The sequence below is a fragment of the Mus musculus genome, chromosome Y, assembly GCF_000001635.26.
Source record: "Mus musculus strain C57BL/6J chromosome Y, GRCm38.p6 C57BL/6J".
NCBI classification, from domain to species: Eukaryota; Metazoa; Chordata; class Mammalia; order Rodentia; family Muridae; genus Mus; species Mus musculus.
This window is the reverse complement of record NC_000087.7, coordinates 32,602,374-32,628,365: the sequence shown is the minus strand read 5'-3', so window position 1 is coordinate 32,628,365 and position 25,992 is coordinate 32,602,374. Positions and strand designations below refer to the sequence as shown.

Below are 25,992 nucleotides of genomic sequence, written 5' to 3'. Positions count from 1 at the left end.
TAAACCTGGGATTCAATCTACCTTGCTTCTAATTGGGACCAAAAGTATAAGCCACATGTGTTTCTCTGCCAGACTACTAGTGGATGAGACCCTCAAGTATCCCAGATGCATACCATGTTGGAGAGGGTACATAAGCTCCCATGCACTGACCTTATCAATAAATTAAATGCTCAAACGTTTCTATAGAGAAAACTGCTATACTCATTTAAAATTAAGAAATCACAAATTGTACAACCCTTTAGGCACAGGAGTAGTATTCAATCATTTAAAAAGTCCAGTGTGTGTAATAAAAGCCAAAATAATCAAAGTCACTTTACTGCTCTCTTTTACTTCCAGAGAGATGGATAACTAGTATGGACAGTGAGATCTGTAAGTGGACTTCAAATGCTTACAAGTTTCTAAGGTTTGTGTTGGCTTTCAGGTCTTCTTGTGTTCCCCAAGCTTCCTTGAAAATAGACAATGTCAAGGGAGAAACTGAGGTGACAACTACCTTGCTTACACTGAAGGAAGACACAATCTTATCATGTTGTTCATAAATTTACCTGAATCTTTGTTTTGGTATTCTATGGCGGTGAACATTATAGCCACTGAAACTATGCCATGAATATTAATTCTTTCTGACTTCAAGAGCCCTAATAGCATTTTACATCTCTTCTGAGATAAGTGAAGATTTAAATCATAGTCCATGGTACCTGAAACCAGAGTATAGTGTCTAAGAAAACATTGCTGTGAACACAGATGTCAAACAAAAACATAGGTATGGATACAAATGTCAAAGAAATACTCATTTCTTTTATTACTAATACAAAAAAAGTGTGTGGATAACACAGATAATGAAAGACAGTGGGAAGCAACGTAGAATTCTATTGTATCTTTTTTTATGATATGAAACATAACTCTCCCAAATTTTCTAGATTTTAAACCTTCTTTACATTCTGTCCCTGCAATATGCTAATTTTCCTTAGCTTGGCAATTCTGTCTGAGTTTTCTGACACGTTCTGGTGTCTGAGAAGCCTTGATCGTCTGTTAAACATTTTCTCACACAGGTTACATGTATAGGGATGGTCAGCAATGTGGGTCAGCTGGTGCTTAATGAGGTGAAATATTTGAAGGAATGGTCTCTCACATTCAATACAGTTAAACAGGATTCTCTCCTGTATAAAATCATTGATGTTCAACTAAATTTGTATTATGATTAAAGGTTTTCTGGCACCAGGGACACTGATGTAGTTTTATTTCTTAGTGAGTCAGATAATGTATTTTAAAATCTGAACGGTGTTTTTCTGCGTGTGAGGGTGCATGTGTGTGTGTGTGTGTGTGTGTGTGTGTGTGTGTGTGTGTGTGTGTGTGTGTGTGTGTGTGTGTGTGTGTGTGATATGTATTCAGGGTCCAAAGAGACCAGAAGACTTAGAGACACAAGTAGGTTTTTATTCTTGGTTTTTTTGTTCTTTTGTTTTGTTTTGTTTTGTTTTCTAGACAAAGTTTGTTTGTTTACCCCTGGCTTTCCAAAAACTCACTCTGTAGACCAAGGTGGCCTCAAACTCAGAAATTCGCCTGCCTATGCCCCCAGCCCACAAATGATGGGATTGAAGATCTTTTCCCACACTACCTGACATTAGACAGTTTTTTTGTTAAACTATATTTGGTGTTATAAACAGAACGGGAAGTTTAACATGTACTGTTTAAGAATTGAGCCATCTCTTTCTTCACAATGCAAAAAATAACAAGAATGAATAAAGTAGAAAAATATTGTGTAATAGATATGAGGGCTTATTTATAATTGTTTAAGAGTTAAATAATAACAACAAAAAGTCAAAAAGCTCAGTCTGGACATATGTATACAAATTGCCAAGTAACTTTTAACAAAACACACAAGCAATTCAATGAAGGAAGGCTATAAATGTCAATAAATGATGGGGAGCCAATTGGACAATGTGATGAGTGTTCTTGGGTTTGAACTTTACTGCATCAAAAATTAACTAAAATCCAACTGACTGGGCAAGACGTTAATGGATTTTTTCTTAATAATTTGAAATGGCAAGATCCATTTTGAATCTGAATCTTTCAAGTGGGAAAAGTCACCTTAAACCTGGCACACACTTATATAAATATTCTGCAAACTATATGAAAGACGTGGAAGAAGAGAGTTTGTTTTCTTTGCCTGTTTGCCCTCATTGGGAAGCCCATTCCTTCACTGTCAATACAGGTCATTTTCAGTATTCCATAATACACTGGAGACTACCTGAGACAATCCACCTCATTGACTGAATAACTATTAGGTTCTTAGAATATCAGTTGGTAGACAGCTATTGTTAGATCACACCCTGTAATTCACTTTAAAGTATATTTAAAGTATATTTAAAGTATATTATATAACAAAATATTATAAATGATAAAATATATTACATATAAAATAAATTATATATAATACATACACCATAGTTTTATAAAATTATGCATATATATAATTTGTGCTGTATGTTTTGTTTCACCTGAGAGCAGTGACACATAATAGGTAAAAGAGTCAGCCTCAAACTCAATCTCAACTTCATACTGTATGTAAAATAATTCACAAGGGCATGTAAGAACAAAATAAAAGATTTAGGAAAATTGGAGTATATGTATGATTAAGAGAGTTAAGAGTTCTAGATTTCATGGAAGAAATATTCATTCTAAGAGAAATAATTGATCCTCACTAAAATTAAGAACTTTCACGCTGAGCTGGATGGTGGTGGTGCATGTTTTAAACCCAGAACTTGGGAGGCAAAGGCAGGTGAGTTTGTGGTAAAACTGTTGTACAGATTGATCTTGAGGACAGCCAGGGTTATGCAGAGAAATTGTATCTTAAAAAAACAAAGAAAACAAACAACCCCAAAACAAAAAATAACATAGAAAATATTTTTTTTTTCTGTAGCCATTCCTGATTCAACAGTGAAGAAGCAATCTAAATCAATTATAACCCAAAAGGTAATATCTCCCAGAGTGTATTTTTCACCGTTACAGTCCAGGTTACACAATGTATACACAAAGGAAAGGAGTTATAATTAACCAGTTAACCTAGAGAGGTGGTTAGCTTGTAGATGACCAGCATTACAACACTGTAGAGTGTCTTCTTCAATGGGTTAGCATAGCCCATTCTTCCTCAGATAAATGCATTTGTATATTGTCAAATATTAACATTCCTGAAGAAGAGAAAGGACTTGAATTTAATACTGAGGCAGAAGCAGTTGTTGTACCTGTCTGTGAATCATGGCAGGCTGCATGATGAGGAAATTATCATTAACGAATTTAGGTGGAGAAACTGGGATAACCAGAGGTAGGCAAGTGGACCAGATAATTGGTTGTAAAATATCCAGTTTCCACTCTGATCCTGACAAGTCTAGTCGCCTGGAGATCAGTAAGGTTGAATGTACCAAAGAACACTAGTGGTCTTAGCAGCAGGAAAAATCTAAAATGAGACTGCCTGAATTCAAAAGGGAAATGTTAAAATAAAATAAAACAATAACAAAAAGCAATCTGACTTTCTCCAGCCCCTCTATGGTCCAGTAGCCTCCATGGCTATTTAACACCAACAAACCACTAGTAAACACTAGTGTTGGGCAGATTTGTGTGTTGCTATAAAGCTGCCTTGATCATTTGCTTTCTTGGGTGTTATCCTTCATGAAGTTATTTCTCTCTTTTCCTTCTCTGTAAAATATATAAGACTAAACTTAAAAGCATTTTCTGAAGTGATACATGAGTCCCACCCTCTCCATATAAGATCTGGTTACCATGAGTCAGCCAAAATAAACTCTGCCTGACATTCTTAGGTTGGATTCTGAAAGAGGTGGTTTCTGTTGTCACTGGAGTGTCACTTAGTTCCCCATTCACTAGCAGCACCTAGAACATGGCACTAGGGTACAAAGGCCAGTGGAAGTCCTCCTCTCTCAACTCATGGATGTATTTTCATAAAAAAGATATTAATCTCAGCATCTATTCCACCTCTAGAGAACATGAATGCCAGCCTAGGCTCCTATACCTAACAAAACTCTCAATCACCATAGACGGAGAAAACAATATATACAACGACAAAGCCAATTTTACACATAATATTTCCTTAAATCCAGCCCTACAAAGAATAATAGGTGGAAAACAACAACACAAGGAGTGAAACTACACCATAGAAGAAACAAGAAAGTAATCTTACAACAAATCCACAAAAACATGCTTCCACCTCTAAGAATAAAACTAATAGAAAGTAACAATCACTTTACCTTAATATCTATTAATATGAAAATTAATATTACGATCATAACCTAATTGAATGAAATTCAAAAATATGAGGAATTAGAAATTGTCCGTTTTTCATTATGTTGTTCCTAATTTGGTAAATAGGATTAATAAGTCCAATATTGTATAATCCATATAGTCTTTCTTCTTGTTTGTACATAACACTGTATTGCTGTGTGCCACATAATGGTCTTGAAAACATGCTTCCCCTATCTCAGCGTCTGTATTAGTAGGATTGTTTATTTGATATTTTTACACTATCCTATGGTTTTCAAAACACCTTAAATTTTTCAAAACTCTTTATAAACCAAAATAAATGTAGACAATTAATTTGGGAGGTGGCTTATAAGAGAACAGCAAAGAGTGAGACTAAAGGGTTTGCTTGATATTTATTATTATTGTATAAATTCTGAAGAGGACTTTATAAGTTACTATTATTCTGAGATGAATGCTTTTGAAAAAAAAATCACATCCAATGAAACTATCATCAACTAACTTCTGTGACACTCTCCAAGCAGAACAATTCTTCATTGAAACAGTTGATCAATGACTTCATGGATAGACCATCTTAATAAACACCCATTCCTTAAGTGAATGTACCTTGTTACCTGTGGCCTGAGAATGACAACAATCACGCAAATCAAATAGCTTTGAACATAGCAGGAAATTAGTATCCAAAAATCATGCCTATAGTTCATTCCTTGCCACAGCAGATATGTCAACTCTACCCTTAGTACTATGAAGGTAAAATACTTTGGTGATGTGAGGGACATTCAAGTACAGCCTTATTACAATGAAATCCAGTGTCCATAAACTGTTCTTCTTTTTTTCTTTTTTTTTTTTTTTGTATCACAGTAAGCCAAGATTTTTTTTTAATTTTACAATTATTATATACTTTCTTTGTTTACATTCCAAAAGTCCCCTCCCGCCTCCCCCCTTACCTCTCCTTGATCCCCAACATACCTATTCCCACCTCCAGGCCCTAGCAGTACCCTGAGCTGAGGCATATAACCTTCACAAAACCATAGGCCTCTCCCCCCACAGATGGCCTACCAGGCCATCCCCTGCTACACATTCAACTAGAGACATGAGCTCTGGAGGTATGGGTTAGTTAATATTGTTGTTCTTATTTAGGGTTTCAAACCATCTCAGTTCTTAGGGAACTTTCTCTAGCTCCTCCATTGGGAGTCCTGTGTTCCATCCAATAGATGATTGTGAGCATCCACTTCTGTATTTGCCAGTCACTGGACTATCCTCACACAAGACAACTTCAGGGTCCTGTTAGCATAATCTGTAAGTCAAGAATTTTAAGATCTACTAAAAACAAAACAAAACAAACAAACAAACAAACAACAAACAAACCTAAAGACTATTTATGTTCACCAAAAAAACTAATAGTGATATATTATTTTAATATATCATACAGTTAATATATTTGGAGTTATTTAAAATTTATGAGAAAAAAAGTATTTTCAGTATTGCTGCAGACAAATATATAAATGAGACTATTCAATTGATTGTTGTTTTCTATCAAACAACATTTTTAATATTCATTTTTATTGTTACAATATTTTATAAATATTAAGGAACATGATAAAAAATGGAAGGTTTGATAGGTTTTGAGTGGGCATCAGCTGGAGGAGTTGGGGTACAAAATAAAAAGAAGAATGTAATGTAAGTCTGTTTACTCAAAATATGTTTTTAGATGTTAACAAATTCAGATAAATTGAAATTATGTACATTTTCTTATCATAATGCAATAAAAATTAAATCAAAACATATTTCTAGAACTGGTGGGATTGCTCAGCAGTTATGAGAACGGGCTATTATTTTACAGTTCCTGAGTTCAATTCCCAGCAACAACATGGTGGCTTACTACCATATATAAAGTGATCTGATGTCCCCTTCTTTCATGAAGGTGAACCCATAAAAAGAGGACTCATACATTTTAAAAATGATAGACTTAAACACATTAAAATGGTTCTATAATTATTATTATTAATTATTATTATTATTATTATTATTATTATTATTAAAGTGTCTAACTACTTCCTTTCATTTCTTTCCACCAAACCAGCCTTAAAAATCTAATGCACAAGTAGGAAAACACTGGAAGTAAATGGGCGGAATGCTCTTGGATACATGAAATACACACTAGACTAGTTGAAAAAATGGAAAAACTAGCTGTTAAGGGCAACTGTTGGTTGGGCATTGGTGGTTCATGCCTTCAATCACAGCACTTGGGAGGCAGAAGACAAGGATTTTTGAGTTCAAAGTCAGCCTGGTGTAAGTTACAGGACAGACAGTGCTACACTGAGAAACTCTGTCTTGAAATTTAATAATAACAATAATAATAATAATAATAATAATAATAATAATAATAATAATAATAATAATAATAATAATAAAAAGAAAAGAAAAGCACCTATTCTATGCAGAGGACCCGGCACAAAGCACCCACATTGTGGCTCATAACATATGCACAATCACAGTTTCAGAGAAACAGTGCTCTCTTGCGGCCTCTGTAGGCAACAGAGGCATAAGTGAGAGAGAGGGGCTGCTCAGCCTAGCACATAAGTGAGAGAGGGGACCTGGGCAGCCTAGCATATAAGTGAGAGAGAGGCCCTGCCCAGCCTAGCACATAAGTGAGAAAGAGGGCCTGCAAGGACTAACATCTAAGTGAGAGAGAGGTCCTGGGAAGCCTAGCACATAAGAGAGAGAGAGAGAGGACATGTGAAGCCTAGCACCTAAGAGAGAGAGAGAGAGAGAGAGAGAGAGAGAGAGAGAGGAGAGAGAGAGAGAGAGAGAGAGGGAGGGAGAAATTGAGGGAGGGAGGGAGGGAGGGAGGGAGAGAGAGAGAGAGAGAGAGAGAGAGAGAGAGAGAGAGAGAGAGAGAGAGAGAGGGAGGGAGGGAGAAACGGAGGGAGGGAGGGAGGGAGGGAGAGAGAGAGAGAGAGAGAGAGAGAGGGAGGGAGGGAGAAACGGAGGGAGGGAGGGAGGGAGAGAGAGAGAGAGAGAGAGAGAGAGGACCTGCCCAGCCTAACGCCTAAGTGAGAGAGAGGGCCTGAGCGGCCAAGCACATAGGTGAGAGTGAGAGGGCCTGCACTGCCTAGCACACTCTTCTATCAAGCTGAGATCTAGGAAAGTAGAGACAGGAGAGTACCAGGGGTTGAAGGAAATGTGTATGCTCCCTTCTAAACTCTTAGGGGCAGCATAGACTCTTCTGCTGTGCATGTGTACATGCAGAAGTCCACATTATTAAATGTTTATGCACATAAATAAATAAAAAACCAAAAATGCTTACAAGAGCCTCTACAGCTGAAATTAAGTAAAGCCATTTGCTTATTTCATATGTTACATATTTGTTCTGGATTTTCAAGTCTGTAAGCACTTGTCAACCAACAAACTGGAAATCATTTGTCTTAAAGCCAGTAGATTATTCCCACCTTCTAAAATCTCCCTTCAAAGGACTTGGTATTCCGTGAACGCATGCGCAGGGTGTATTCAGCCAATCAGCACAGTCCTTTGGTGAGACCGGTTTGCTCCAGCTGGCATCACAAAGGATCCTCTGAGGCTTCTGTCCGGGTCTGGCCTCTGACAACGTTTTTTTTTTTTTTTTTTTTTTTTTTTTTTTTGCCATTGAGGAGCTAAGCACAGAAGGGTGCGGTTGGGAAGGTGTTCTCCTCTTAGATGAGCTGTAAGTGATAGTCTGCCCTGATCAGGGTTGTTGGACAGTTAATCGAGGTGTGACAGGGTGGGGAATCTCAGGCCCAGGAGGCCACTATGTGAGGAAAAGCCTCCTGATCGCCATTTTCTGTGGAATCTGAGGGTGAATGGAAGGTGGAGGACCGTATTCATGGAAGAGGATCGAACAGGTCAGGGCCATAGAGAATTGGGAACCCTTGGAAGAGAAAAGCTTGGGGCCTGGGGATAGGATCAGAGAACCAGCTGCAGGACTGTGGGTCAGGGAACAGGGAGCCATTGGTGAGATGCCTTGGCGATTGTCCTGTGTGATGTTCAGGATCCCTTAGAAACACACTGAGGATTCCTCCCTCCTCATTGTCTTCTCTATGGTGTGTTCCTTTGGTATAGACTGTATGAACATTGCAGACAGTAGAATGGCATAGGAAGATGAATGAAAAGAAGAAGAGGAGATATTGTAAGAGATTCATAAGTCATTGGGGATGGATTCTGACCACAGATCTTTCTGTCTCAGTCTCCCATGTATTGGGATTAAAGACTTGCACCACCAATTTCAGCTTTTTCTCTCAGTTTAGGTTCTGTAGGATGGGATCTATCTTTGTAGTTTCAGCTGGCCCGGCTTGGCCTGGCCTTGAACTTAGAATCTTCAGATGTTTGAAATCCTCGGCTTCTCCAAATCACTAATTTCTCCAATATAAGGTCTTTCTGTGTGGGTGGTGGTGGTAGTTCATGTTTTTTTGTAGACTTAGTGGTGGATCTTTTTGATATGAAGATACAGTTACCATGTTCTTTATCTTTCTGGATAGAACTGTGAGTTTACCTTAGACTGAGATAAACTGTTAAACAGAATTGCTGATGTTTTGTTTAAAAATATTCTGTGGGAGATAGGACCAAAATTCAGATGCCTCAACGGTTAAAGGATGTTGCTCATCATTTTTTTGGGAGGAGGGGAGGACTCATATGTTGAAGGTTGGCCAGTTTTTGTCTCTTTTTTAAACTGAGAAATGGCAGATTGATAACTTAGGTTCTAAAGGAGGTTTTTAAAGAAGTGAGTTAAAGAAGTTTTTAAAACAAGTTGTGAGGGAGAGGGACATGATAAATGGGATACACGGAGGAAATGGTACGGGTAAGTGTATATATATATGCATCACCATATTGAATATGTACACAGAACTCTCTCAAAGGCAATTGATTAAAAATATACATGTTAAGTAAAAAAGAAATGATCTTTCATTGAGCTAAAATAATTTTTTGATTTTTTGTTATTTTTAATTATTTAAATGATAATTTTTAATCAGGTAACTAAGTTCTTTTTTTTTTCTTTTTATTTTTATTGTTTTTTTTTTTTTTAACTAAGAAGACTACTGAGTTCTTATGAGAAAAATGGCTCTTAAGAAATTGAAGGTGATACCAAAGGAAAGTTACTTATTACTTTTGGACTTTGATGATGAGGACGATGATATAAAAGTTTCAGAGGAGGCTCTTTCGGAAGGTATAGCATTTCCAGTATTAATTGTGTCCTGCAGTTCATTAGACTTTACCTAGTCACCTGAAATGGAAGAAGTCTTTGTTAAGAGTTTACATATACTTCATTTCTAATTTTACCTATATCTCTCTATTCCTATATACAAGGTTTTGCAGCACATAAACCTACTCTTGGAACTATATCAGCATATGTTGAGAGAGAAGAACTTTCTTGATTTTGCCTCAAGAAAAGATGTGAACATTGTTCGCATAATATGTTTGCCAAACATGAATTTATTTCATAAAACCTGCAAATAAATTATTTCCATTTTTTTCTATTATATATTTTCCTTATTTACATTTCAAATATTATCCCCGTTTCTAGTTTCCACTCCAAAAAATCTCCTGTCCTCTCCCCTCTCCCCCATCTCCCCAACACACCATCTACCAATTCCTAACCCAGGTATTCCCCCATACTGGGGCATAGGATCTTTACAGGAACAAGTGTCTCTCCTCCCATTGATGCCTGACTAGTCCATCCTCTGCTACATATGAAGCTGGAGTCATATGTCCCATTATTTGTTTTCATTGATTGGTGGTTTAATCCCATGGAATTGTGGGGTACTTGTTAGTTCATGTTGGTTTTTCTTCTAGGGGCCTGCAAACTCCTTAAGCTCCTTAGGTACTTTCTCCAGATCCATAATTGGGGACCCTGTGCTAAGTCCAAAGGATGTCTGTGAACATCCACTTTTTTATTTGTCAGGCATTAGCAGATCCTCTCAGGAGACAACTATATCATTCTCCTGCACCCAAGCCCTTGTTGGCATCTTCAGTAGTGTCTGGATTTGGTGGTTTTTTATGGGATGGATCCCCAAGTGAGGCAGTCTCTGTATTCTTTTATTCTCAGCTCCAATCTTTGTCTCTATAACTCCTTCCATGATTATTTTGTTCCCCATTCTAAGAAGGAACGGCATATCCACACTTTGGTCTTCCTTCTTCAGTTTCATGGGTTTTTCACATTTTACCTTGGTTATTCTGAGCTTCAGGGATAATATCCACTCATCAATGTGGGAATATCATGTGTGTTTTTTGTGATTGGGTTAACTCTCTTAGGAAGATATCATCCAGATCCATCCATTTCTTTAAAAATTTCATGAATTCATTGTTTTTAATAGCTGAGTAGTAATTCATTAAGTAAATGTACCATATTTTCTATATACATTCCTCTAAAGAGAGTCATCTGTGTTCATTTCAGCTTCTTGTTATTATACATAAGGCTGCTATGGACAAAGTGAAGCATGTTTCCTTATTACAAGTTTGAACTTCTAGGTATAACCTTATCAATTTTATGAGGTCCCATTTGTCCATTTTTAATCTTATAGCACAAGACATTGGTGGTATTTTTTTTAAGAATATTCCCCCTTTGCCCATGTATTCCAGGCTATTCCCCACTTTCTCCTCTATAAGTTTCAGTGTCTCTGGTTTTATGTGCAGTCCCTTGATCGACTTAGACTTGAGCATTGCACAGGGGATGAGAATAGATCAATTTACATTCTACTACATGCTAACTGCCAATTGAACCAACACCATTTGTTGAAAATGCTGTCTCCTTTCCACTAGATGGTTTTAGCTCCTTTGTCAAAGATCAAGTGACTATATGTGTGTGGGTTTATTTCTCTGACTTCAGTTCTATTTCATTTATCTACCTGTCTACCACTATACCTGTACCATGTAGTTTTTATCACAATTGTTTTGTAGTGCAGCTTGAGGTCAGGCATGGTGATTCCACAAGAGGTTCTTTTATTGTTGGGAATAGTTGTTCCTATACTAGGTTTTTTGTTGTTGTTGTTGTTGTTCTTGTTGTTGTTGATTTTCTTTTTTTTGTTTGTTTGTTTGTTTGTTTGTTTTCAAATTTCAGGAGAATTTGTAAATTGCCCTTTCTAACTCAGAAAAGAATTGAGTTGGAATTTTGATGGGGATTGTATTGAATCTATAAACTACTTTTGGCAGAACAACCATTCTTACTATATTAATCCTTCCAATCCATGAGCATGGGAGTTCTTTCCATGTTCTGAGATCTTGTTTCATTTCTTTCTTCAGAGACATGAAGTTTTTATCATATATATCTTTCACTTTCTAAGTTAGAGTCACACCAAGCTATTTTATATTATTTGTGAGTATTGTGAAGGGTGATTTTTCCCTAATTTCTTTCTCATCCTCTTTTTCCTTTGAGTAGAGAAAGGCCACTGATATGTTTGAGTTAATTTTATATTCACCTACTGCACTGAAGTCATATATAAGGTTTATGATTTCTCTGGTGCATTTTTGGGTCACTGATACATGCTATCATATATTCTGGAAATAGTGATATTTTGACTTCTTCCTTTCCAATTTGTATTCATTTGTTTTCCTTTTGTTGTCTAATTGCTCTGGTTAGGACTTCAACTACTATATTGAATAGGTATGAAGAAAGAGGGCAGTCTTGTCTCGTCCCTGACTTTAATGGGATTGTTTCATTTAGTTTAATGTTTCCTACTGGTTTGCTATTTTTTTTTTTTATATTTAGGTATGGGCCTTGAATTCCTGATTTATCCTGGACTTTTATTATGAATGGGTGTTGTAGTTTGTCAAATGCTTTCTCAGCATCTAATGAGGTGATCATGTTGTTTTCGTCTTTGAGTTTGTTTCTATAGTGGATTAAGTTGACAGATTTCCATATATTAAACCATCCCTGCATTACAGGGATGAAGCCTACTTGACCATGATGGATGATCGTTTTGATGTATTCTTTTATTTGGTTTGCAGTGATTTTATTGAGTATTTTTGCTTCGATATTCATAAGGGAAAATGGTCTGAAGTTTCCTTTCTTCATTGAGTTTTTGTATGATTTGAATATAATTGTAATCTGGCTTCATAGAACAAATTCAATAGTGTTCCTTCTCTTTTGATTTTGCATAATAGTTTGAAGAGTTTTGGTATTAGGTCTCCATGTGTAAGACCCCGAAGATGGACCTCCTCTCAAGTGCAGTAAAGTCCCGGGATGAGGTGGCCAGCACCCCAATGACTTGAGAGAAATCCACACCTGATGCAAACTGCAAGAGGTTTTATTATCAGCTAGCTAAGGACAAACTCCTTCCACTGTGCAGGGCAGGGGCGTATGACTCTGAGATGTGACAGAAGAGGGTTTTTATTAACTAGCTGAGGAATTGGGATGATTTGGGAGGAGAGTTTGGAGGAGTTTGGAAGAGTTGGGAGGAGTGTTCTTCTCTGCCCGGATGTCCTTGGCAAAACTCCAATTTTTGAATCTCTAGCTGTATGGCTCAGAAAACAAAAGGCTTTTCGGTGGCTGTAGAGAACATGGAGTCTCTTTCTGGCTGTATTTTTATAAATCAGGGAAAACAATCTTGGAGAATGTTCAGGTGCTTTACCTTCCAGGGAGAAACACTCTGAGTTGGGGGTCTCAACAGTTCCCACTCCTTCTAGTACATAGTTCTGATCTTATAAGTTAGAAAATTAAACCTCTGGCCCAGCTGCCAAACAAAGCCAACATGAGGTCACAGCTTTAGGATATGTAAGATTGAGAACCTCAGAAGCCCCTTGAATGAGACAAAAGAGCCTCTTGCCAGTGGGAGGAGGGAGGGAGGGAGGTTCCTGTGCAGTGCCCACTGTGTGTGAGCAGTGCCAGGCCAGAGGGCCATGGCAGGCTGGATGCCAGAACTGGGCATATGCTGGAGGTGTGGCAGCAGGGCTTGTGAGAAGCATCAGGGAGAGTCCTTTTGATCTGAGTTCAAGTTTGCCAGAATGGTGGGTCCAGACCAGGACAGGTACTCCTGTTTGAAATTTATGTGGCACCAAGATGGTTTCTGGTTCGTATGTTTTTTGTTTTTGTATTTTTGTTTTAGTTTTTTATTGTGTTTCAACATTTCCAAGGCATCTTTTCTGACCAGTTGTAGGTCCTTCAAGTGAGCTAGTGGGAGTTCTGAAAAAGAAACATGAGGGTCAAACATTCCACCTGCTTCTGTTAAAGGGGGGGTCCCCAGTTGAGGAGTTCGAATGGTGTAAGTTTAAATTTCCCTGTGGTGTTCCATACTCAGAACAAGGTGAAGGGAAAAAGAGCTGCATAATCTTTTCTGCAGGTCTCTAAAACCAATTTAGTCAAGGTTTCTTTTAATGCTCTATTCATCCACTCTACCTGTCCTGAAGTCTGGCATATATAAGAACAATGTATCTTCCAATGGATCCCCCATTGTCTGGCTAACCCTTGTCTTACCTGGGCAATGAAGGAGGGGCCATTGGCTGACGAAAGTACCTTAGGGATGCCAAATCTTAGGAAATTTTCCTCTAATATCTTCTTTGCCATGGCAAAGGTGTTCTTGTTCTTAGTGGGGAAGGCTTCTACCAAGCCTGAAAAGGTGTTTACAAAAAACAAATAGATGTTTATTACTGTACTTGGCTGGTTTAACTTCAGTAAAATCTACTTTTCTGTATGCCCTTGGTCAGTCAACTCTTATCCACTTTCTGGGGGGTGTTCTTGTGGTGCCCAGCAATGGTGAGGGCACATGCTTGGCATTCATTAACAATCTCATGGGCAACATCTGGCAATCTTATAATATAGCAATTTGAGCTCTTAACATTTTTTTGACCTTCTGATTTTCCAAGGGCATGAGGTGGTGTAGATTGATGCTGTAGATTACCTTTCTCTTGTGGGCAGGACAGAGCAACCATCTTGGGTCTTAGCGACTCCCTGGGTAGTATGCACACATATATCAGGTATTTTGCCTGTTAATTCCTGATCTTCTGGAGTATAATCAAAGCCTGCATCTTTGAGATTATAATGGTCTTGACATTCTTTATTTTTTTCTCTTAGGGCAGCCAGGTCAGGCATCAGATTTCCCTTCACTAGGGCCTCATGGACTTTGTGGTGACTATTGCAATGTATGATGACAAGTTTTTTTGCAAAGTGTATGGCTTCTAACAGTCTCTTGGTTTCTTTTTTATTTTTAATATCTTCCCCAGTAGATGTGAGTAGCACCTTTTTTCTAAAGATAAAAAGATAAAGATAAAGATAAAGATAAAGATAAAGATAAAGATAAAGATAAAAGATGCATGTGAGTGGTGGCAAAGGCATACCTGCTGTCTGTTTAGATATTGATGTTCTATTCTATTGCCAGCTGCAAGGCTTGGATGAGTGTGATTAGCTCTTCTCTCTGGACAGTCATTCCTTCAGAAAAGCTGCTGGCACGGATGGTTTCTTTTCCGTTGACCACTGCTGGCACCACTTTTCTTTTACTTTCAATCAAAAAGCTGATACTATCTGTGTACCAATTGGGGCAGCCTGGCCATGGCTGGTCAGTGACTTCTTTCTTAGTTTTGATTTCTTCTGCCAGGATGTCTATACTCCTTCACTGGTAGGGAGTTGCCAGCTTCAGGCAGCAAGGTGGAAGGATTAGGGATAGCAGGGGTGAAAACTACACTCTCTCTACACTCTCTCAGTCAGTAAGAGACTCTGATAATGGGTCCCATGAGCATTAGTCATCCAGCAATCTGACAGCTGTCTAACAATGCTTTCTAAGGCATGGGGGCAGAGGGGGTTTACTACTATAGTTCCTTGACCTAGAGTCAGTTTGTCAGCATCTTTGAGAAGTACTGGCACAGCAGTGGTAGCTTTTAAGCAAGAATGCCATCCACTGGCCACTTGGTCTTTTTTTTTTTTTTTTTTTTTTTTTTTTTTTTTTTTTTTTTTTACAAGTCGACTACAAGTCTTGTCTATGTCCCCAGAGCTTAGGTCAGGACCTATCTCACTATTTCTGCTCTTTTATCTAAATAGAGAGTGAATGGCCATGTCACATCTGTCAGGACTAGGGCTGAGGCACTAAGCACGATTTTTTAATCTTTTTAAAGGCCTCCCCATATATGGGGTCCATGAGAAAGTCCCAGTCTCTTTAGTAAGAAGGGATTATTAGTGAGTGCCAGGTGGCAAAGCCTTGCTTTTTAACTGGTAGCAACAGAGTATTCCAGGAAGACTGACAAAGGACCAAACACGCCTAGTTCTAAGAGCCTTTGAAGGTGAGGTCTGATGCCCTCTCCGGCCTCTTTGCTCATGGTGTATTGTTGTACCCTGAAAGGAATCACACCAGTTCTCAATCTCACAATGATGGGGGGCACCATTTTTGCCTCAATTATACCCCCAGTCTTTGCCCAGGCTGTTGGATATCTCTCTAACTAGGTCCATTCTAGTACTTTTCTTGATGGGGCTTGAGGCTCATGTAATCTATATACTTCTTCCAATTTTGATGTTAAATTTATAGAGACAGAGGCTTGCCAAGGGATTGAAGTTCCTTGCAAAGAGCAGCTTATTTGGAATTTTAAATATGCTAGTATGTCTCTCCACAATAATGGGGTGGGGCTTGAGGAATGATGAGGGAGGAATGAGTTACTTGGCTTATTCATAGATTAACTTTCTTATCAGTGGTCCAAGAGTATGGTTTCTGACCAGTAGCCCCGAATACTAAGGATTGCTGGTTCCTCAATTTCTCCAGTGGCTCTGTCAGGACTGAAAACTCTGCTCTGATATCATGAAGGGAAGCCATGGGGGTCTCTTCCACAGTTAGGGTTACCCTAGTCTCACGTAGGGTGTCTGTTCCCCATATCCACTAGTCATCATCCTCTGGGATAAGGACTTAGGTGGTCTGGTATCTGTCTCTTTCTTGGGGCAGTCTCTTGCCCAGTGTCCCTTTTCTTTACAGTACCCACATTGGTCCTTATCTACAGGTGGTGTGAAGGTCCTATGGAGTTCTGAGGTCTTTTTGGCCCTGTGTTGCCCAGTTACCCTGTCTGCCTATTCCCTCCATCTTTTCTATAAACTTCGTTATCAACTGCTAATGTATCCAAAATCCTAATTAAATTTCTATCCTGCCTTCCATCTGGTCTACTTTCTCTTGACTCAGCTACTCTCTCTTCTCTTTCTCCTTTTTCTTTTTTAGTCTCTCTCTTATGGTACACTTTCTCTGCCTCCTTAAACAGATCTTGAAAAGATAATGTTTGCAGACTCTCTAGATGCTGTAACCTTCGCCTAATGTCAGAAGCAGAATGCCCAAATGAAAGCCATGGCCACTGCTGCCTGCTGGCTCTCTGACATAGTGTCAAAGGGAGCGTAATGCTTGTATGATTCTAAGAGGCATTCTAAAATCACTGCTGGGGGCTCCTTTTCCCCTTTAGGATCCCTCTTACCTTGACCAAATTGCTTGGGTGCCTGTTAGCTCCTCCCTTTCCTGCTACCCTACCCCTGTGTAAATGTGTCAACTGCTTGCTACCTTCAGGCCTGTTAGGGTCACAGTCAGGACCATTCAGAGGGAAGCCTGCATCTATTTCATTTGGAAGTTGTGTCAGCCATCCATTGGCTCCCAGCACATATTTCTTGTCTCAAGCAGAATCCTTTCCTTCTCCTCTGTGGTAAAATTAAACTGCAATAGCTATTGACAGTCATCCCAAGTGGACTGATAAGAGAACATGAGAGATTCCATTAGATTAGTAAGGCTAGAGGTGTTTTCAGAGAAGGGGGCATGTTTTGCCTTCCAATTGTAGAGATCAGAGGAGGAAAAAGGCCAATACTGAAGGAGCTGCATTTCCATGGTCTGCTGGAGTAGGGCCATAAGTACTTAAAGCCAGCGCGATTGTTGAGTCTGGTCTCAATAGGCTCTGAGCTCATTTGTCTTGGTTTCCAGAAGCTGGTCACGCCCCCATGTTTCCAGCAGTACCCTTTTGAGATATCTGGGAAGGGACCGGTTGGGGATATGAGGGTGGAGTATCACGCCATTCTGGAGGTTATTACATCTCTGGAAATATCTCAAGAGGAGCCAAGGGTTGCATTCCTCCCTTCCCCCCGCCATTTACATCTTCGTTTTGTTTTGTTTTTTTTTTCCACTTAGTGGCAGAAAGCTAGGACTAGGGAGCCCAGCTTGTTCTTCTGTACTCAAGGTTTCAACCAGGTGCTCTCTGGTGGTCAACTAACATCAACAGGTGGCAATTTTGTAGAGCAGAAAGTTCTCCAAAATCTCTTTTTGACATCTACAAAGAGATTGTGAGTCCTAGTCATAATTTCAGTTTGATGCTCATGAGTCAATCCAAGGGGAGTGCTAATAGTCTATCCAAACTTCATAGTCACATACAGGGAGACAAACAATATATACAGTAACGGAAACACATGGCCGAGTTAGCAAACTCTCACTTGGCACCCAGTAACAGAAACTGTAAACACACTCTCACTTGGTACCCAGGAACATTAAAAGATGGCCAATTGAGCACACACTTACTTGGCACCCTGATGGGAGATGTCCAGGCATCCCTGGAGCTCCCTCAGACCTCCAGGGATGTCTCCCAGTATAGTGTGCGATTACTCCTGACATGCCTGTCAGTAACCCTCCCCTCCATACAGAATAGAAAGATTGTAAACCATGAATTCTGAATTCAAACACTGCCGGCAGACAAAAACATAGACAAAGACAGGATCCTACCGGCAAGTGGCATCTCTGAGAAATGGGATAGGCCACAAATCCAGGCAAACGAGCCCCCATATGTAAGAACCCCAAAGTTTGGCCTCCACTCAAGTCCCTGGATGAACTGTCCAGGACACCAATAACTCCAGAGAAAACCACACTTGATGCAAACTGCAAGAGGATTTATTATCAGCTAACTGAGGACATTTTTAACACTGTGCAGGGTAAGGGATTTTGACCCTGAATGGTGACAGTGGGGGGCTTTTAACAGCTAGCTGAGGAACTGAGATGAGTTGGGAGGAGAGATGGGAGAAGTTGGGAAGAGTTGGGAGGGTTTAGGAGGGTTGGGAGGAGATTTGGGAAGGTATGGGAAGAGTTGAGAGGAGTGTTATTTTCTGCTGGATGTCCTTGGTAAAATTACAATTACCATATCTCTGGCTGTAAGGATAAGAAATGAAAAGTCTGTTTGCTCACTATAGACAACAAAGAAATTCTTTCTGGCTGCATTTTTAGAGATCAGGGAAAACAAGCTTGGGGAATGTCCAGGGGCTTTACCTTCAAGTGAGAAACAATCTAAGTCAGGGTCTATCACATGAAGATCTTATTAAACTCTGATGGTTCATCAGATCCTGGGCTTTTTTTGGTTGGGAGATTATTAATGACTGCTTCTATTTCTTTAGGAGTTATGGAAGTAATACAGAATTTCTCTGATCCTGATTTAAATTTGGTACCTGATATCTGTCTAGATACGTGTCCATTTGTTTTCCTCATTTTCCATTTTTGTTGAGTATAGACTTGTTTAGTAGGATCTGATTATTCTTTGACTTTCCTAAGTTTCTGTTGTTATGTCTCCCTTTTCAATTCTGGTTTTGTTAATTTAAATACTGTCCCTGTGCCCTGTACTTAGTCTGTCTAATGGTTTATAATTCTTGTTGATTTTCTCAAAGAACCAGCTCCTAGCTTGTTTGATTTTTTTATGTAATTCCTTTGTTTGCACTTGGTTGATTTCAACCATGAGATTGATATTTGTCCTGCCTTAAAGACATCTTGAGTGAATTTGCTCCCTTTTGTTCTAGAGTTTTTAGGTGTGCTGTCAACCTACTCCAGTATCCTCTTTCCAATTTCGATTCAGAGGCATTCAGAGGTATGAGTTTCCCTCTTAGAACTGCTTCCATTGTGTCCCATAACTTTTGATATGTTGTAGCTTCATTTTCATTAAAATCTAAAAAGTCTTAAATTTATCTCTATTTCTTCCTTGTCTGAGTTATCACTGACTATATTTTTGTTCACCTTCTGTGTTTATGTGTGTTTTTAATTACTTATATTTCTATTTCAGATCAGCCTTAGTCCTTAGTGATCTCATAGGATGCATAGGATTATTTCGATATTTTTATATCTGTTGAGACAAGTTTTGTGACTGATTATATGGTCAATTTTGGAGAACGCATCATGAGGGGCTGAGAAAAAGGGATATCCTTTTCTATTCGAATAAATTTTTTATAGATATCAACTCATGTATTTGTTTCATAACTGCTGTTATTTTAACTGTGTCTCTTTTTAATTTTTGTTCCCAGGGACTTTCCATTGATGAGGGAGGGGTGTTGAGCTAATATTGTTTGGGGTGCAATGTGTGTTTTTGAGTTTACTAAAGTTTCTTTTATGAGTGTGGATGACATTGCATTTGGCGTATAAATGTTCAGAATTGGGAATTCATCTTGGAAAATTTTAACATTGATGAATATGAAGTGTCCCTCCTCTTTTTTTTTTTTTTTTTTTTGATAACTTTGGGTTGAAAGTCGAATTTATTTGATATTAGAATGGCTACTCCAACTTGTTTCTTTGGAACATTTGCTTGGATAATTGTTTTCCAGCCTTTTACTCTAAGGTAATATCTGTATTTGTCCCTGAGATTTGTTTCTAGTATGCTTGGTCTTGCTTACACATCCTGTCTGTTATTCTATGTCTTTTTATTGGTGAATTGTGTCCGCTGATATTATGAGATATTAAGGAAAAGTAGTTGTTCCTTCCTGTTATTTTTGTTGTTAGAGTTGGAATGTGATTCATGTAGCTTTCTTCTTTTAGGTTTGCTTCAAGATCAATTTCTTGGTTTTTCTAGAGTGTAATTTCCCTCCTTATATTGGAGTTTTCCCATTATTACCCCCTTGATGGGCTTGATTTGTTCGAGCATATTGTGTAGATATCGTTTTTTTCACAGAATACCTTGTTTTCTCAATCTATTGTAAAATTTTTTGATGCGTCTAGTAGCCTTGTCTGGCATTTCTTTTCCCTTAGGGTCTGTATGACATCTGCCCTGGATATTATGGCTTTCATAATCTCTAGGGATAAGTTAGGTATAGTTTTGATAGGATTTCCTTTATAAGTCACTTGACCATTTTCCCTTAGAGCTTTTAATATTCTTCTTTTTCTTTTCTTTCTTTCTTTCTTTCTTTCTTTCTTTCTTTCTTTCTTTCTTTCTTTCTTTTTATGCATTTGGAGTTTTGATTTCTATATGATGGAAGAAATTTCTCTTGTGGTCCAAACTATTTGGAGTTTTGTACGCTACTTGTATATTCCTAGGCAACTCTTTCTATAGGTTAGGGAAGTTTTCTTCTATAATTTTGTTGAATATATTCACTGTCCCTAAATTTGAAAAACTTACTTGTCATTGATACCTATTATCCTTAAGTTTTGTCATCTCCTTGTGTCCTGGATTTTCTTGGTGTAAATATTTCCTTTCTAAAATCTTTTCCAAAAATTCACATGGAGAGTTTTTCCAGAGAAATTCAAATCGATAGTACTTTATTAACTATTACTTATATAGAATCCTTTCAAATGTTACTGTTTTCTATTGTTAATACAGTAAAGAGCCCAGCATTTGATAAAAATGAGAATATATCGCCTCAAGCAGAAGCAGATGAAGATATGGGGTAACATTTTCAATATTTTTGCCAGCTCAATAGATTACTTCATAAGTAGTGTTTGTATTCCCTTCACTGGAGAAGTAGATTCAGTAAGATAGCAATACAAATCTGACACTGCTATATGTTGAGTTCAAGCCCAGCTTGAGGTCCTTCAGACCTTGTGATAACAAACACATAGCAACTAGTACAATATGACCACCTGCCTGAGATCTTCCAAGATATACACACAAAGAAAAGGAGAAAAATCATGAAAATAAGAGGGGGACCAACTGGAAAGAAGAAGGGTCTCAGCAAGAGTGGGAAAGTAATGAATAAACTACTGTGGGTGTTAATGTATGAATTGGTAAAAGTAAAGGATACAAGATCACTTTGATACTCCACCATGTATTATAAATATATATATATATATATATATATATATATTACATTTGTCCCTAACCAAACATTATATATTTATTATAAATAATTAAAAGAAGGTTCTTTTTAAAGTTTTGTGTGGGTAAGAAAAATGTCCTACCAGTCCACTATATTTCTTGCATTAATTTTTTATTTTCATTTCTTCACAGAGATGAAGTAGACAGTATGTTGGATAAATCTGAAGGTATGTGTTTTTGGAGGTATTTGCCTGTTTTTTAAAGAGGTCAGAAGAGGGCATCAGATTTCTAGACTGTATAGCAAAAGGGGACAATTTTAGGGTTCACAGTAATTGTAGTTTCCTTTAAAACACATATGAGATAACTTCTCAGCAAACATTCAGAATGCAAGATTAGCTGAAGATGTAGCTCAGTGGTAAATCACCATTTAAATGTGATGAGTTTCATCTTCAGTGGCAAAAATAAACAAACAAAAACAAACAAAGAAACAAAACAAAACAATAACAACAAAACCCCAAACAAACCAACAAATGCACCAAATTAAAAAAAAATCCTACCAAACAAACAAAACACAGTTATAAGTCTTGCAAATGAAATGTTAGGTTGTCCAGTTTGCCAAATTAACTGCAAATTGTAAAATGAGCAAGAAACCGAGTTTGCTCTTGTAAGGAAACAAGCAAAACCAGCAATAAGCATTTTAGGAGCCTAAACTTAGGCATGATTAGAGAAGAAAAAAAAATACAGTGGCTACCACAAGAGAACAAACCTCTCAGAGGGGCTAGAGAGATGGCTGTTTTGGTAATGTGCTTTCCTTGAAAGTATATAAATTAAGGAGGGGGTCTTAAATCAGCTTTAAAAATGCAGGCTGCAACCCAGTGAAAAGTAGGTGAAGACAGCTTGCTGGCTAGCCAGGCTAGTGGCATTGGTGAGCTGCACAATCAGAGAGAACCTGTCTCAAGATTTAAGTTTGGGCAGTCAGAGGTGGTTCATGCCTTATTCCCAGCAGTTGGTAACCAGGGTGAGGTCCAGGACTACAACCCTGCCTTGAAAAAAAAAAAAAAAGGAAGTTGGAATGTGATTGAGAATGCAGCAAATGTCTATTTGCCGCCTTCTTATGCATACTTATACTGAAATGTATATGCATCAGGTTTTTACAATACTCTTTATGTGATTTACACAATCCATTAAAATGATGGTTTTTGTCTTTTTGTTTTTTCTCTTTGAGGAAATTGTCAATATTAAGAAAGTGTTATAATTTTGTAATCTCCACTGTATAGTACAAATAAACATGTTTCAAGAAAAATGATCAGCACACCTTAAAAGACACAAAGGACAGGTATGGAAAGATGGCTTAGAAATTAAGAGCACTTGTTGTTCTTGGACAGAACCAAGTTTTAGTTCCTAGGACCCACACAATGGCTCAAAACCATTTTTAATTCTATATCCATGGGTTTTGGAATTCTCTTCTAGTTTCTATGTGCACCACACATGCATGTTTATAAATACAAACATGCAAAAACAAATTACTTAAATAAATAAAACAATTGAAAATTACAAACAACAGCACCTTCATCTGAAACAAAGTAGGAGAGTCTTGTTTGGGGTCCGTTTTATTTTAGCTTTCAAGTTAGTATTGTAAACTTGGAAAATGGAAAGCCTCTGGGTAGTAGTGGCAGCTAAAATACTACCTCCTTTTTGCTCTTCAATGACAGACGACTGATTGAGCCTTTCTCACCCTTAGTACACATGTGCAAACACTGCCAATCAGCAAGGACCTTGGCTGAGATTGTTTTCCCGCTATCCAAACCCTGTTACCCAGTATGCTTTGTGGTAGTCATCAAGCCGAGTTCTTGTGGAAGCAAGGTTCTTGAGGAAGCGTGGTAGGGAGAAGTCTCAGTAGAGGTAGTCAATTGTCTGTTGAAAGATGATTAATCCTGTTTGAGCTGGGGGCCTGTGTGGGGAAGAAGGTGGAGGGGTGGAGGTGTTACTTTAGGAGTAAGGAGAGGAGGTGACCCTCACTGGACTCAGGAAGGTACTGCTTCCAGGCTCACAATCAACTTTTCCCACTTAGGTCTCTGCTGAGAAAAACAGAGAACTTCGCTAAGGGCAGGGGTTTGAACAGAATTATCTCCTAACAGAAAGTAGGAAGGCCAGGGAATTGGAGACCCTGGAAGTCTTCTTGGGGCTTGGGGATGTGAGGAGTGATTAAATTGGAAGTCAGTTAGTGGAGCCAACAGATTAAAACCTTCTTTTAGCTGCTGCTGACTGCCAGGAATTCATTAAAAACGAACTGAAAACCAGTCTTCATTTACCTCTACCTGTTGTTAAAATGGCAGATTCCCGAAATTTCTATGTATAGGCTCCAATTGCCTCAAAATACAGAGGCTCCTCTCAGCCTCAGAAGTGCTGGGACTTCAGATATAATTCAGGTCAGGTTGTTGTTATTTATTTGTTGTTTTGGTTTAGGAAAGTAAGCTCTAACTGAATATCTCAGGATTGTCTGAAACCTCACCTGCAGCTTTGACTGGCCTTGAAACTGAAGTCCCCAGCCTTACAAATGTACCTGGGCCTGAGGAAATATGTGTTCTTTATTTTTTATATTTAAAATTTGTTTGTTTGTTTGTTCGTTTGTTTGTTTTTTCTTCCTTTTTTCCTTGTTGAAGATTGAAACCAGAGCTTCTTGCTCTAGCAGTAAAATATTTGTCCAGCCAGAAAAACTTTATATTTTAGATCTGCTTTAGATTTGTATTATGATGAAAAAAATTGAGGAGCTTGGTTATGATAAAAGCAACCATGATTTCATTTGGAGATTGAGATGCAAACACATTTACTCTAATTTATGAAAACCCTAGCAACAATGGGACCAAAATTTAGATCATCCTGTGATTGCATATAAACCCACTTGAAGTCACAGTTAAAGCCATCATATTCGGTGTGTGTGTATGTGTGTGTGTGTGTGTGTGTGTGTGTGTGTGTGTGTGTGTGTGTGTGTATTTACATTTCAAATATTAGTCATTTCCTGGTTTCACCCCAGAAATTCCCTTTACCATTCCACCCTCCCTCTGCTTCTATGAGCATGTTCCCCCACCCACCAACTCCCATGTCCCTGCTCTAGTATTTGCCTACACTAGGGCACCAACCTTCACATGACCAAGGACCTCTCCTCTCACTGATGTTTGACAAGGACATCCTCTGCTATGTATTTAGCTGGAGCCATGGTTCCCCCTCTTTGTTTGCTGGCTTAGTCCCTGAGTGCTCTGTGGGGGGGGGGGCGGTCTGCTTGGTTCATATTATTGTTCTTCTTGTAAGGTTACAAACCCCTTCAGCTCCTTCAGTCCTTCCTCTAACTCCTCCACTGTGGACCCCATTATCAGTCTGATTGTTGGCTGTGAGCATGAGCCTCTGTTTTTGCCAACCTCTGGCAGAGCCCCTAAGGACACAGCCGTATTAGGCTCCTTTCAGCAATTATTTGTTGGTATCCACAATAGTGACAGGGTCTGGTGTTTATATACGGGATGGATCCACAGGTGGGGCAGATTCTGAATGGTTGTTCCTTCAGTCTCTGCCCTGCACTTTGTCTCCATATTTCCTCCCAGTAGTATTTTGTTCCCCATTCTGAGAAGGACGGAAACATGCACACTTTTTTCTTCCTTCTTAAGATTTATGTGGTCTGTGAATTACATTTTGGGTATTCTGAACTTTTAGGATAATATCCACTTATTATGAGTGCATACCATATTTTTTTCCTTTGGGATTGTGTTACCTCATACAGGATGATATACTTTAGACCTATCTGTTTGCGTGTGAACTTCCTGAAGTCATTGTTTCTTTATGGTCACTATACATTTTTATCACTATTTCTCTATAATACAGCTTGAGGTCAGGGATGATTCCCTCTGAAGTTCTTTTATTGTTGTGAATAGTTTTTCAATATCCTGGATTTTCGTTATTCCAAATGATTTTGCATATTGCTCTTTCTATCTTTATAAAGAATTGAGTTTGAATATTGATGGAGAGGGCATGGAATCAGAGCTTACTTTTGGCAAGAAAGCCATTTTTACTAAATTATTTGGGACACCAAACTATGGCCATGGGAGATATTTCCATCTTCTGAGAATTTCAATTTCTTTCTTCAGAGACTTGAAGTTCTTGTCCTACAGAACTTTGACTTGCTTTTTTCGTGTCACACCAAGGTATTAAAATATGAGACTATTGTGAAGCGTGTTGCTTCCATAACTTCCTTTTCAGCCGGTTTATCCTTTTAGTAGAGGAAAGCTACTGATCTATTTGAGTTAATTGTATATCCAATCACTTTGCTAAAGTTGTTTCTCAGGCTTAAGGGTTCTTTGGTGGATATTTTGGGGTCACTAAATATACTATCTTATTACCTGTTAATAGTGATATTTTCATTTGTTCTATTCCAATTTTTAACTTTTTGACCTCTTTTTGTTTTCTATTTAATCTGGCTAGAACTTCTAGTACTATAGTGAATAGGTAGGGAGAGAGTGGGAAGCCTTGTCATATATTAGTGGGACTGCATCATGTTTCTCTCCATTTATTTTGATGTTGGATCCTGGTTTGCTACTATGTTTATTTATGGGCCTTGCTTTCTGAATCTATCCAAGACTTTCATCATGAAGGCGTGTTGATTTTTTTTTAAACGATTCCTCGGCGTCTAATGAGATAATACTGTGTTTTTTCCTTGAGATTCTTTACATATTGGATTACATTTATGGATTCCCATATATTGAACCATTCCTGTATCCC

General features: G+C 38.3%; 1 long non-coding RNA gene across 1 annotated transcript; it reads left to right on the top strand.

Moving 5' to 3' along the window:
- The first annotated feature begins 7,937 nt into the window (after positions 1–7,937).
- On the top strand, positions 7,938–20,813 carry Gm21094. The gene is made up of 3 exons (XR_882318.1): positions 7,938–7,966; positions 19,007–19,074; positions 20,791–20,813. It is a non-coding gene; the product is annotated as a predicted gene, 21094 (long non-coding RNA).
- The last annotated feature ends 5,179 nt before the right edge of the window (positions 20,814–25,992 follow it).